Source organism: Pundamilia nyererei, unplaced genomic scaffold (genome assembly GCF_000239375.1).
Source record: "Pundamilia nyererei isolate P.nyererei 1_Seehausen unplaced genomic scaffold, PunNye1.0 scaffold00048, whole genome shotgun sequence".
NCBI classification, from domain to species: domain Eukaryota; kingdom Metazoa; phylum Chordata; class Actinopteri; order Cichliformes; family Cichlidae; genus Pundamilia; species Pundamilia nyererei.
Window position 1 is genome coordinate 1,668,631 of NW_005187449.1, and position 8,843 is coordinate 1,677,473.

Genomic DNA, 8,843 nt, shown 5'->3' on the forward strand with positions numbered 1-8,843 from the left:
ATTTATAACTTATTTTAGAAATGTTTTTCCATAGATTTCTTTTTTTATTTGTTTATTTATTTTTTTACAAAGTTTACACAATAAATGTGTGTCTTAGTGTTTATTTTCAAATTAATGGGGAGTGGGGGACAGAAATTGTTGAATATTTTGCTTTTCTTTTTAGCATAAAAAATGAAACTATGATGTTTAAATAAAGCCCTCCCCTCCGGACAGCGGCCCCTGCAGGACGGACCCCTCCGCCGGAGATTATTGGCACAGCCAGTGACGTCACGGGGCCAGTTTCCCAGGATTGCTGCGGGAGTCGGAGGCTGCTGGGCGGGGAGAGCGTGGGCCAGGTTGCCGGAGCGGATCATCTGGAGACAACCGGCACTGTGCGGCTAGTACGAGCGCTCCTTTTTCTGGAAATTTCTTTTTTTAAAACCCTGCTTCTGTAAAACAAGCTGAGGAGTCCCGGGAGTTTCCTCTGAGAGCAGGTAGGTCGTACCGGCGTGCACCGGGGAGGTTTTATCTTTACAAGCCTGGGATGTTAGCTAGCTGACGGGCTACAGGAGACGCAGCGTCCCGGTGCTAGCAACAAGCAACCCGGGGAGGCAGTCCAGACACCGGGGACGAAAACCGTCGACACTGGGCTAAAAGCTGGCGGAGGAACTACCGAGTCCACTGGAATTTAGCGCAGTTTTCCCCTAACAGTACCCACCATCTTTATTTTAATTTTTTTTTTTACAATGAGTTAATATGCTTGGGTTTGTGTAGCTTTGTTGATAAGAGTTGATGCCACACCACCTTCAAAAACCTGGCCATTTAAAGTTTCTGTAACGACCAAAGGAGGGATGTACGAAAATTACAGTCTCCAATGCATATTTCGAATAATTAGGACCCTCTCTTAAATTCGGCTTACACAACAACTGCTGTGCCCCACTTTATTTCAATACAGCTTCCAACTTTTTAATGCGCTGCCATTACCACCCGATGGAGGGGTTCTGGTGGCAGGACTCAGTGTAAGAAGATGAAACAGCAAGATCAAAAAGTTGGATTATTTTCGTGGAAATTTTATACACCTGCCGAATGAAAACAGGTGTCTCTCGGATTATAAAAAACGATGACTCATTGTTCATATCCAGTGTGCATGCGTGAAAGGCAAGGCGATTCAACATGTCACCTGTTTTGAACGAGGTTCGGCCCGGCGTGAGATCGCGTTAGAACATTTATCACAAGCCTTGTTAGGTTAGAGGGAGGTAAAAGGGGAAAGAGGCTGGCAGTTGAGATGCAGGTTCAGTGGTGCGTACATGACACGGGAGGCTGTGGTGTTGCAGCACCGATATGTCACATCTCACAACACGAGCAGGGCTGCGGCCTGCACAATGCACACTCAGCACACTGCTCCTGAGCCTGGGAGGAATCATCAATGGACATGCTTTGCATAAGAAAAAAAAAGGCAGAGTGGGCGGTGGGCTCGGTCTTTGTGATATTATTGCTTGAGCGATGATGGAAGATAATGTGGCATCTTCAGGAAAGTCAGGATGCAGAGAGGGAACGAGCCCAGGCTTTGCTCTGGTTTTATATGTGTTGCATGATTATATAAGAGTACTCAGCTTTTATTGTGCGTTTCCTGAGCTCGTTGTTGTTGGCCTAGAGCTGCTTTGAAATCACTGTTGTGGAAATGATTATGACCCCAAATGCAGAAAACTGTGTGAATTACTCATATTTTATTCGATTTGTGATGCCCCACATTGCATATTTGTTCATGTATGAAGTTTTCAACGCCTCAGGTCCTTTTATAATAGAGCTCTGAGGTTATAGTATGCCTTTAGTTTGGGTGGAGGCCTCTTCAGCAGGAACCTCCTGATTTTCGAAGGGACTTTGACTTTTCTTTTATGGCCAGATTGCTGTATAATTTCATTATGTCACAACAGGAAATGACACTTGTTGTAAAGTGAGTTGCTCTTCCCTTCAGGAAAATGCAGGAAGGTCATGGATCAAGGTCCTCTTGACCACCTCCTGCTTTTAAACATGTCCAGTGGAAGACTAGCTTCTTTTTTAGATGTGTAACCAATATCAACAGCTGGATGGCACAAAATGTTCTTCAATTAACAACCTCAAAATCAGAAGTTATATACAAGTGTTCTGAAACTGTCCCAGGCCCCTTAGCATCCACAAATCTAGGAAACATTTTGATGGGTGGGTAAGTAGGTAGACGGGTACATATGTAGATAGATAGGCTGATAGATGGATAGATACGTTGGTATGTAGGTAGATTGGTAGGTTGTAGATGGGGTACATAAGTAGATAGATGGATAGGCTGGAATTTATAGATAGATGTATATGTAGATAGCTGGGTAGGTAGACGATAGGTTAGCAGGTATGTGGGTGTAGATGGATAGCTTGGCAGGTAGGCAGATAGATGGTTCGGTTGGTTGGAGGATGGATGGATCATTAAGTTAGTAGGTAGGTAAATTGTTTAATGATTGGTAGATGGATACTGTTTTATCCCCATGGGGAAGTCTGACTTGGACTCCAAAGCTACAACCCTGAGCACATATGGACACACAGCACCAACAGACAGATTTAAATACTAAACAAACAAGAAGGAGACATTATTCAGTCTGGAATTGCCTTGCAGTGCAACCTGTGGTTGTATCAATATATTCTTGGCCAGAAGAAAGGCATTGTTCAACCTGATAGAAAGATCAGTTTGCACTGCTGAGTCTGAATTGTCTGCCTGATGGCAGAAACTCATATTGAGACTACAGAACATGGATCACGCAGTATTCTCTCTTTTTGTGGGTTGAAGACCATTGAAGATGACGATCTTTCTGCAGTTTGAATATGCATGTTAACTATATTCTCAGTGACAAAGGACATTTCTTAAACTGTGACCTGATTACGCATTCTAAAGCAGCCCAATACAACTTAAAGAGATTTTGTTTTTTGTTCAGACGCAGTCTGCCATAACCTTTGAGCCAAACATCAGAAAAGCTGTATAGTTCTGCTTCTTCTTTTTTCTAATTGTCCACAGCTCGTCTGTCCCTGTTCAGCTTTCCGTTTGAATTTCTGCTTTTGCTTGTCTGTCAAAGCGCTTTGTTATCTGTGTTCTTCCAAAGGTGCTGTGTAAATAAAGTTATGCCTGGTTATTGGATTAGTTGGATGACATGTTGCTCCCTTCAGCCCTTGCTCTTAAGTAGAAAGAGTCTGTCTGGATAAAGTTGATTTCTGGCTGCAGAGCTTCCATCCTCTGTGCTATGGCTCTTGGTCAAGTGTCTTATTCGCGATAAGCTGTTTATGTGCATCTTTATCCACTTTAAGTTCTCTCGTAGACACGAGGAGGCTGAGGATTCAGGACATGATACGGCTTCGGCGGCAGACTGGGTTTAAATGTTCATGCTGGGTGTAATTTCTGTCAGTAAACACCTCTCGTGCTGTGTTGTGTTTTCCTTGCATTGTCACCCTGTGGAGGAAGCAGTTGGAGAGGTGGGAGGATAGGAAGGAATGAAGTTGTCCTTTGCCCAGTCCAGGAATCCCTGGAATATCCTGAAACGTTTAGAACGTGCAGAATCTGAGGATGTATTAGCCTCGAGTGTAATGAAGTAAGAACACAGGCTGACGCGTCACCATTTGGGCGCTTTGAACTTTTTAACAGCTGTTGGTAAACGGTGCACATATGTTGAAAAGTTGTGCAGATTTACCACCAATCAGACCTTTAAGATAACCTAAGTGTTACGGGAAGCTATTATGTAAAGTTCCATTTATTTTTCCTATAGAAATTTGAGGTACTTCCTTCCTTAAATGCTGTAGGGAACGGAGGGAATTTCTACACTCTGAGCTTATCTAAAAGTCTTACCTCGTCTCGTCTTACTTCAGATTGTGTTTGGTCAAACTCCAGCATGGCTGTAATTTCTGTTCGGTTTTTGTTTCGGTTGCTTTCTTTTCTTTTTCTGCTCTGTTCTTTTTACCTCGTCATCACCTCAGCTCTGTGTATTTTACAAATCCGACAGCTTATTTCATGCTTAGAAGTTTGAGGCACAGTCAGAACTCGTGTTTGGACAGTTGCTTCACTATAATAACTATAACCTTACTCGTCTAAGGATGCTGACTAGAGATGTACCTGCCACTTACCTAAGTAAGAAAAGCCTCAGGAATCAGTCAAAATGAGCACGATAACAGGCGAGGTTAAACTATGACCATGCTGGTACGCTGCCTGTATCTCAGTGCTGTGTGAACCCGCTGATCACAGCACCCAATAATCGAAACATGCTTTTAAAATTGCTGAAATTTGTGGCAATGTGAGCAAAGCAACGCACCTGCAATTCAGTGTGACAGTGCTTGACATCACCGCATTCGAGGTGAATTGGAGGTGAGAGCGCTGATGCCATCACCTCAAAGTGATGGGTTGCTTTTATAATGCAACAAAGCTGATTGTTAGTTTCCCACAATTAGACTTTCTTTGGCTGGAAAAGCATATTTACTTTGACATTTTTATTTTTTTATTCCTGTGGTCTCATTTTTAAAGCACAGCTGGTCAACACTGGCTCGCCCCGGTCGGTTCCGTCTCGTTTCCCACCAGACGGGGTGGTCAGGTCGCTGTTGTAGCGATTCGCGATGTCATTTAGTCTCAAGCCTCTCTTGTCATAGTTGGTCTGACAGTATAGAACTTCACCTGTGCTCCACGTGCTGCTCACTTTATTTCATTAATGCTTCAGTTTCTTTATTGCACTGCCAGATCCAGCAAAGGGAGGATTCCAGTTAAAGAGTTGGAGGAATTGAGAATGAAGCAGTTTGTAGTTCATAGTGTCTCTGACAGGCGAGGTCGTTCAAAGTTAGCTGTTTGTCAGAAAACTGTGTATTTTTTTACTTATTCCTTTCAGAGAGATTAGGTGCTAAAAATATGATCGAACTCTGTGGAAAACCCTGTGTCTACTGTCTCTACTGTGTCTGCTGTTTATACTGTGCGGCGGGCACACATCCTGACTCCGGACCTGCTCACTGATTGGCTCAGATAACACTCCAAAAGCCACGTTACATACAAACAGGACTTCCCGAACCATGACAAACCTCTTCAGCCTGCAGCAGCAGCTGATGATGATGGAGCAGCAGAGTTCATGCATATCTTGTTTCTGATGGAGATATATTAATGGTGGTGGTAGCGGCAGTGGTGGGACTCCACTACCTTCCATCAGCCTTTGTAATAAGGGGAATATGAGCTGAATTAGTCACGCCACACCGAGCAGACCACATCGCTTGTTGATGATGATGAAGAGTGTCGGCTTACACGCCGTCTGCCTTGCCCCAGGGTTGGGTTGTTTTGTTTTTTTTTTGTTGTTTTTTTTTTGCGTCTCTGTGGGACCTAAAACGTGCTACATGCCGACTGTTATGTGTTTTGATGGATCACACAAGCGAAGCAGGAGTTGTAAACAGAAGCCTCGTGGACTTGTTTTCCTCGGAGCTAACAAAAACCCGTTTCTGGATCTTTTAAGATAAGAACCCTAAAGCTGAGAGCTAAAGTAGATAAGATGAATTCAGTAATGCAAAATAAACAGAATAAATGGCTCCCAATTCTTGTACAGACTCTAGCAAAGCAGACAAAATGAGAAAAGATCTTCTTTTTTTTTTTTTTCTTTCAAACATAACAGCTGGCTATCAGATGTCAGCATCTGTCTCTTGATATACCCATGAACCTTTGCTTTTTAGGTTGTTTCCTGTAGTTGGGTCAGATTTCCTTCTGACTCCAAAAACTTCAAAAGCTTCAACATTTGCCTGCTCTTCTTTGTGTAATTTTAAAGGGAATTTCTGGTTTAGTTCAAAATATAGGGCTGTGCGATATAACCAAAATCTCATATCTCGATATAAGAATTCTATCGTCCGATAACGATATAAATCACAAAAATGTAACATTTTCTGTAAATTCTGTGAAACTCAGGCAGCTTGACTTGCGGGAAGTGTTTCCAGCTGCGCGTCATGTACCTGGAGTTGAGTTTTTAACTGATGCATGAAACTACACATTTTTAGACATAAGTTGTAAAGGCCGCCGTTTTCTTTGCCAGTATTTATTACACGGCGTGCTGCGGGGAAAAGCCTGTTCTAACGTTTGAGTCTAAGGTTTATTTTTTTAGCACCTGGCGGCTCTTTTTTTACTTCTCATCCGTAAATAATCTGCTCTTTCACGTGATTCAGTTTATTTTGAAAAGTCTCAACAGCATCTTGAGCTTTATTGTGAAAGGTTTATGTGGAACATAAACAAGCGGACACGCGATGGCGTTACCGTCGTTGTTCCTAACCACAAGCATAAAACAGGCGCTTGTCCGTCTGTAGTGTGGTTATATAAAATATAAGAGAAAGAGAGAACTTAAAAAATAATGATTATATTTCATACATGAACAAATAAAATGACTCTATTGCAGTTTCCTACATATGCCAGGTTTCTAATTTGACCAAAAAAATGGGTTTTAAGTGTTGTTTGTATTTTCTTGGTCATTACATACAGTAAATACAACATTATCCATTGCATGTTAGCTCCAGTAGTGGACTGGCTCCTTTTTGACCTGATCTTCTTTATTCCCGTTGGTTCTGATCTGTTGGAGGTGCAGAAGGTCCCTCCTGACTCATATCTGTGGTGCTGATGATGACACCCAATCAAAGTGGGTGCACCATGTGTGATGTAGGGGGCTCTTTGAAGTTCAAATGGAATCAGAAAGCAAGATATGTAAATTCTGAAAACACAAAAAAGGTAATCACATGCTCATTTTTTATTTTTGTTTTTTCGAGTAATGAAATGTAGTGAGGTGCGTTAAAGAACCAGAGCTGTGGCTAATTTCTAAACCAGTTTAATCACAAGTTCATATATATGTTAGTCAGCTTTATCTGACTCACCTTTGAGCAAACTCTTGGCAACAGTGGGAAGGACAAACTCTGTTTTAAACATTTCACAATAAAAGCCTCACAAATAAATGTTTTTTTTTGTTTGTTTGTTTGTTTGTTTGTTTGTTTGTTTGTTTGTTTTTTAAACAAAAAAAATGTGTACAGGAGATATTAAATCGATATAAACCAGTAAATTTAACAGAGTACCAAATAGGGTGAGAAGTAAAAATAAAAGGCAGGTTGTGATAAATAAAGAATGGTGACAAGAGTTCATGTTTACTTGTTGAAACATGAACAAACAAGGTGACAGAGATGTAAAACTCAAATTAAAGCGTTAAATATCATTAAAACTGCCTTTATTAGCTCATTTGCAGTGAATACTGCTCAATGATTGGCGATTTTCTGCAGGATTAAAGCTAAAAACAATTTATTCTGTTTTCTCGCAGAGTGTCGAAGGATAGTGCCGACGCTCCATGTTGTACTTTTATGTCAGGACAAACTATTTTTAATTTTTAGTTTATTTTAGACGTGTCTATTTTTAGCGGCTGCCGTCGGCTTTAATCGCCTGTACTCTCAGTCGCTCTCTTCCTTCCTCTCTCTCCGTGGCTCAGCTGTGACTGAATCGCTGTGTCATGTGTCAACATGCAAAATGCACCCGGGCCATCAGCACTCCATTATGGTAGTGGGGGCTGTAACCACAGCAACAGCGAGGGCAGCCATTTGTCTGCTGATGGTGACCTTTGAATACGAAGGCCTTTCTGGTAACGGAGGCCTTTTCTCCGCTCTGACAGGCAGCTCTGATGTTTGAATTCTGGGTATATTTCCAGGGAGGCTGGCTGCTTTGACATGTTACTGTGTTTTAAGCACACAGCTGGTGTTGTCGGATATTATTAAGCTCGAAAGGAATCTGTTGAAAGCGATGGATTGTAAAAAGCTGAGCACGTTTTTCTTCTTGCCGTCAGTACTCAGAGTATTGCTGTTGACTTGAGCACGGAGAGCAGAGGTGTATGTGTGCACTGTTTCTTCCTCTGATGCGGCGTTTCCTTGCTCTGGTTTTTCACACTGCTCATGAGGTTTGTGTGGCTCCACTCCAGGAGGACTTTGACCTGAATTAATCCGCCTCTCTTTAGCACTTAAATATCTAAATGACTCAGGAATACTGGCGCTCGCTGTTGCCAGGGTTTCACAGCTCTGGACCTTGTACTTCTAACTGCTGCTTTTGGGTCTGTTTTCGGATGTAATGTAAACTTTAAAGCTGCATCTGAGTGAACGTGAAGCTTTTTTTCTTTTGGTTTTTTTTGTCTTCCTCTTTTGACTGCTCCCTTTAGGGGTTACCACAGTGGACCATCTGCTTCTGTTTCACGCTGTTTAACCCTTTGCATGTCCTACTTCACCACATCCACGAATCTCCTCTGAGGTCTTTTGGTTAGTGTCACAGAATTTAAAGATGAGGCCTCGTTTGCCTCTTATTGAATCCTGTGGACAGATTTAAATAAGAAACCATAGAAATAAATTTATAACAAGGACAAAAACAGAAAAATAAAAAACATTGGTGCAGCTGTTTTTTATTTTGTTAGCCAAGATTAGCTTGAAGGGAGTCTGTTTTACCTGGTGTTGCCTGTGGAGGTCAAACAGAAGTATGGCCAGTGTTGGGGCCAAACTGGGGCAGTAATGGGAGGGCGTTACATTTATGTAAGGACCTGCATTTGGGTTTTTTTTTTTTTTTTTTGTTGGGGTTTTTTAGCTAATGCTAGCTTGCCCATTGACACAGACAAACTGCGCAATCTCCTATGTCAGAAAATAATGACGTGGTTTAGGTCGGCTCGTTAAACCAATCTCCTGGAGTTTTACGAGAACCGATTGGTTTCAAATAAGGTTTATGGTCGAATTTTAGCCAACATTTCTGAGTAAATGCAAATTTGTTGAGTGTTACTTATTGTTAAAGTTGGTTGATATCATCTTTTTTTTATTTTTTATATATATGTATGTAT

General features: G+C 41.7%; 1 protein-coding gene across 1 annotated transcript in view; it reads left to right on the top strand.

The window, feature by feature from the left end:
• Window positions 1–244: 244 nt before the first annotated feature.
• The window catches only part of myo6a (myosin VIa), a 148,098-nt gene continuing 139,499 nt past the window's right edge, over window positions 245–8,843 (top strand). The window contains exon 1 of the mRNA XM_013910759.1: window positions 245–473. The gene's annotated coding sequence lies outside the window, so the exon portion shown is untranslated. The remainder of the gene's footprint in view (window positions 474–8,843) is intronic.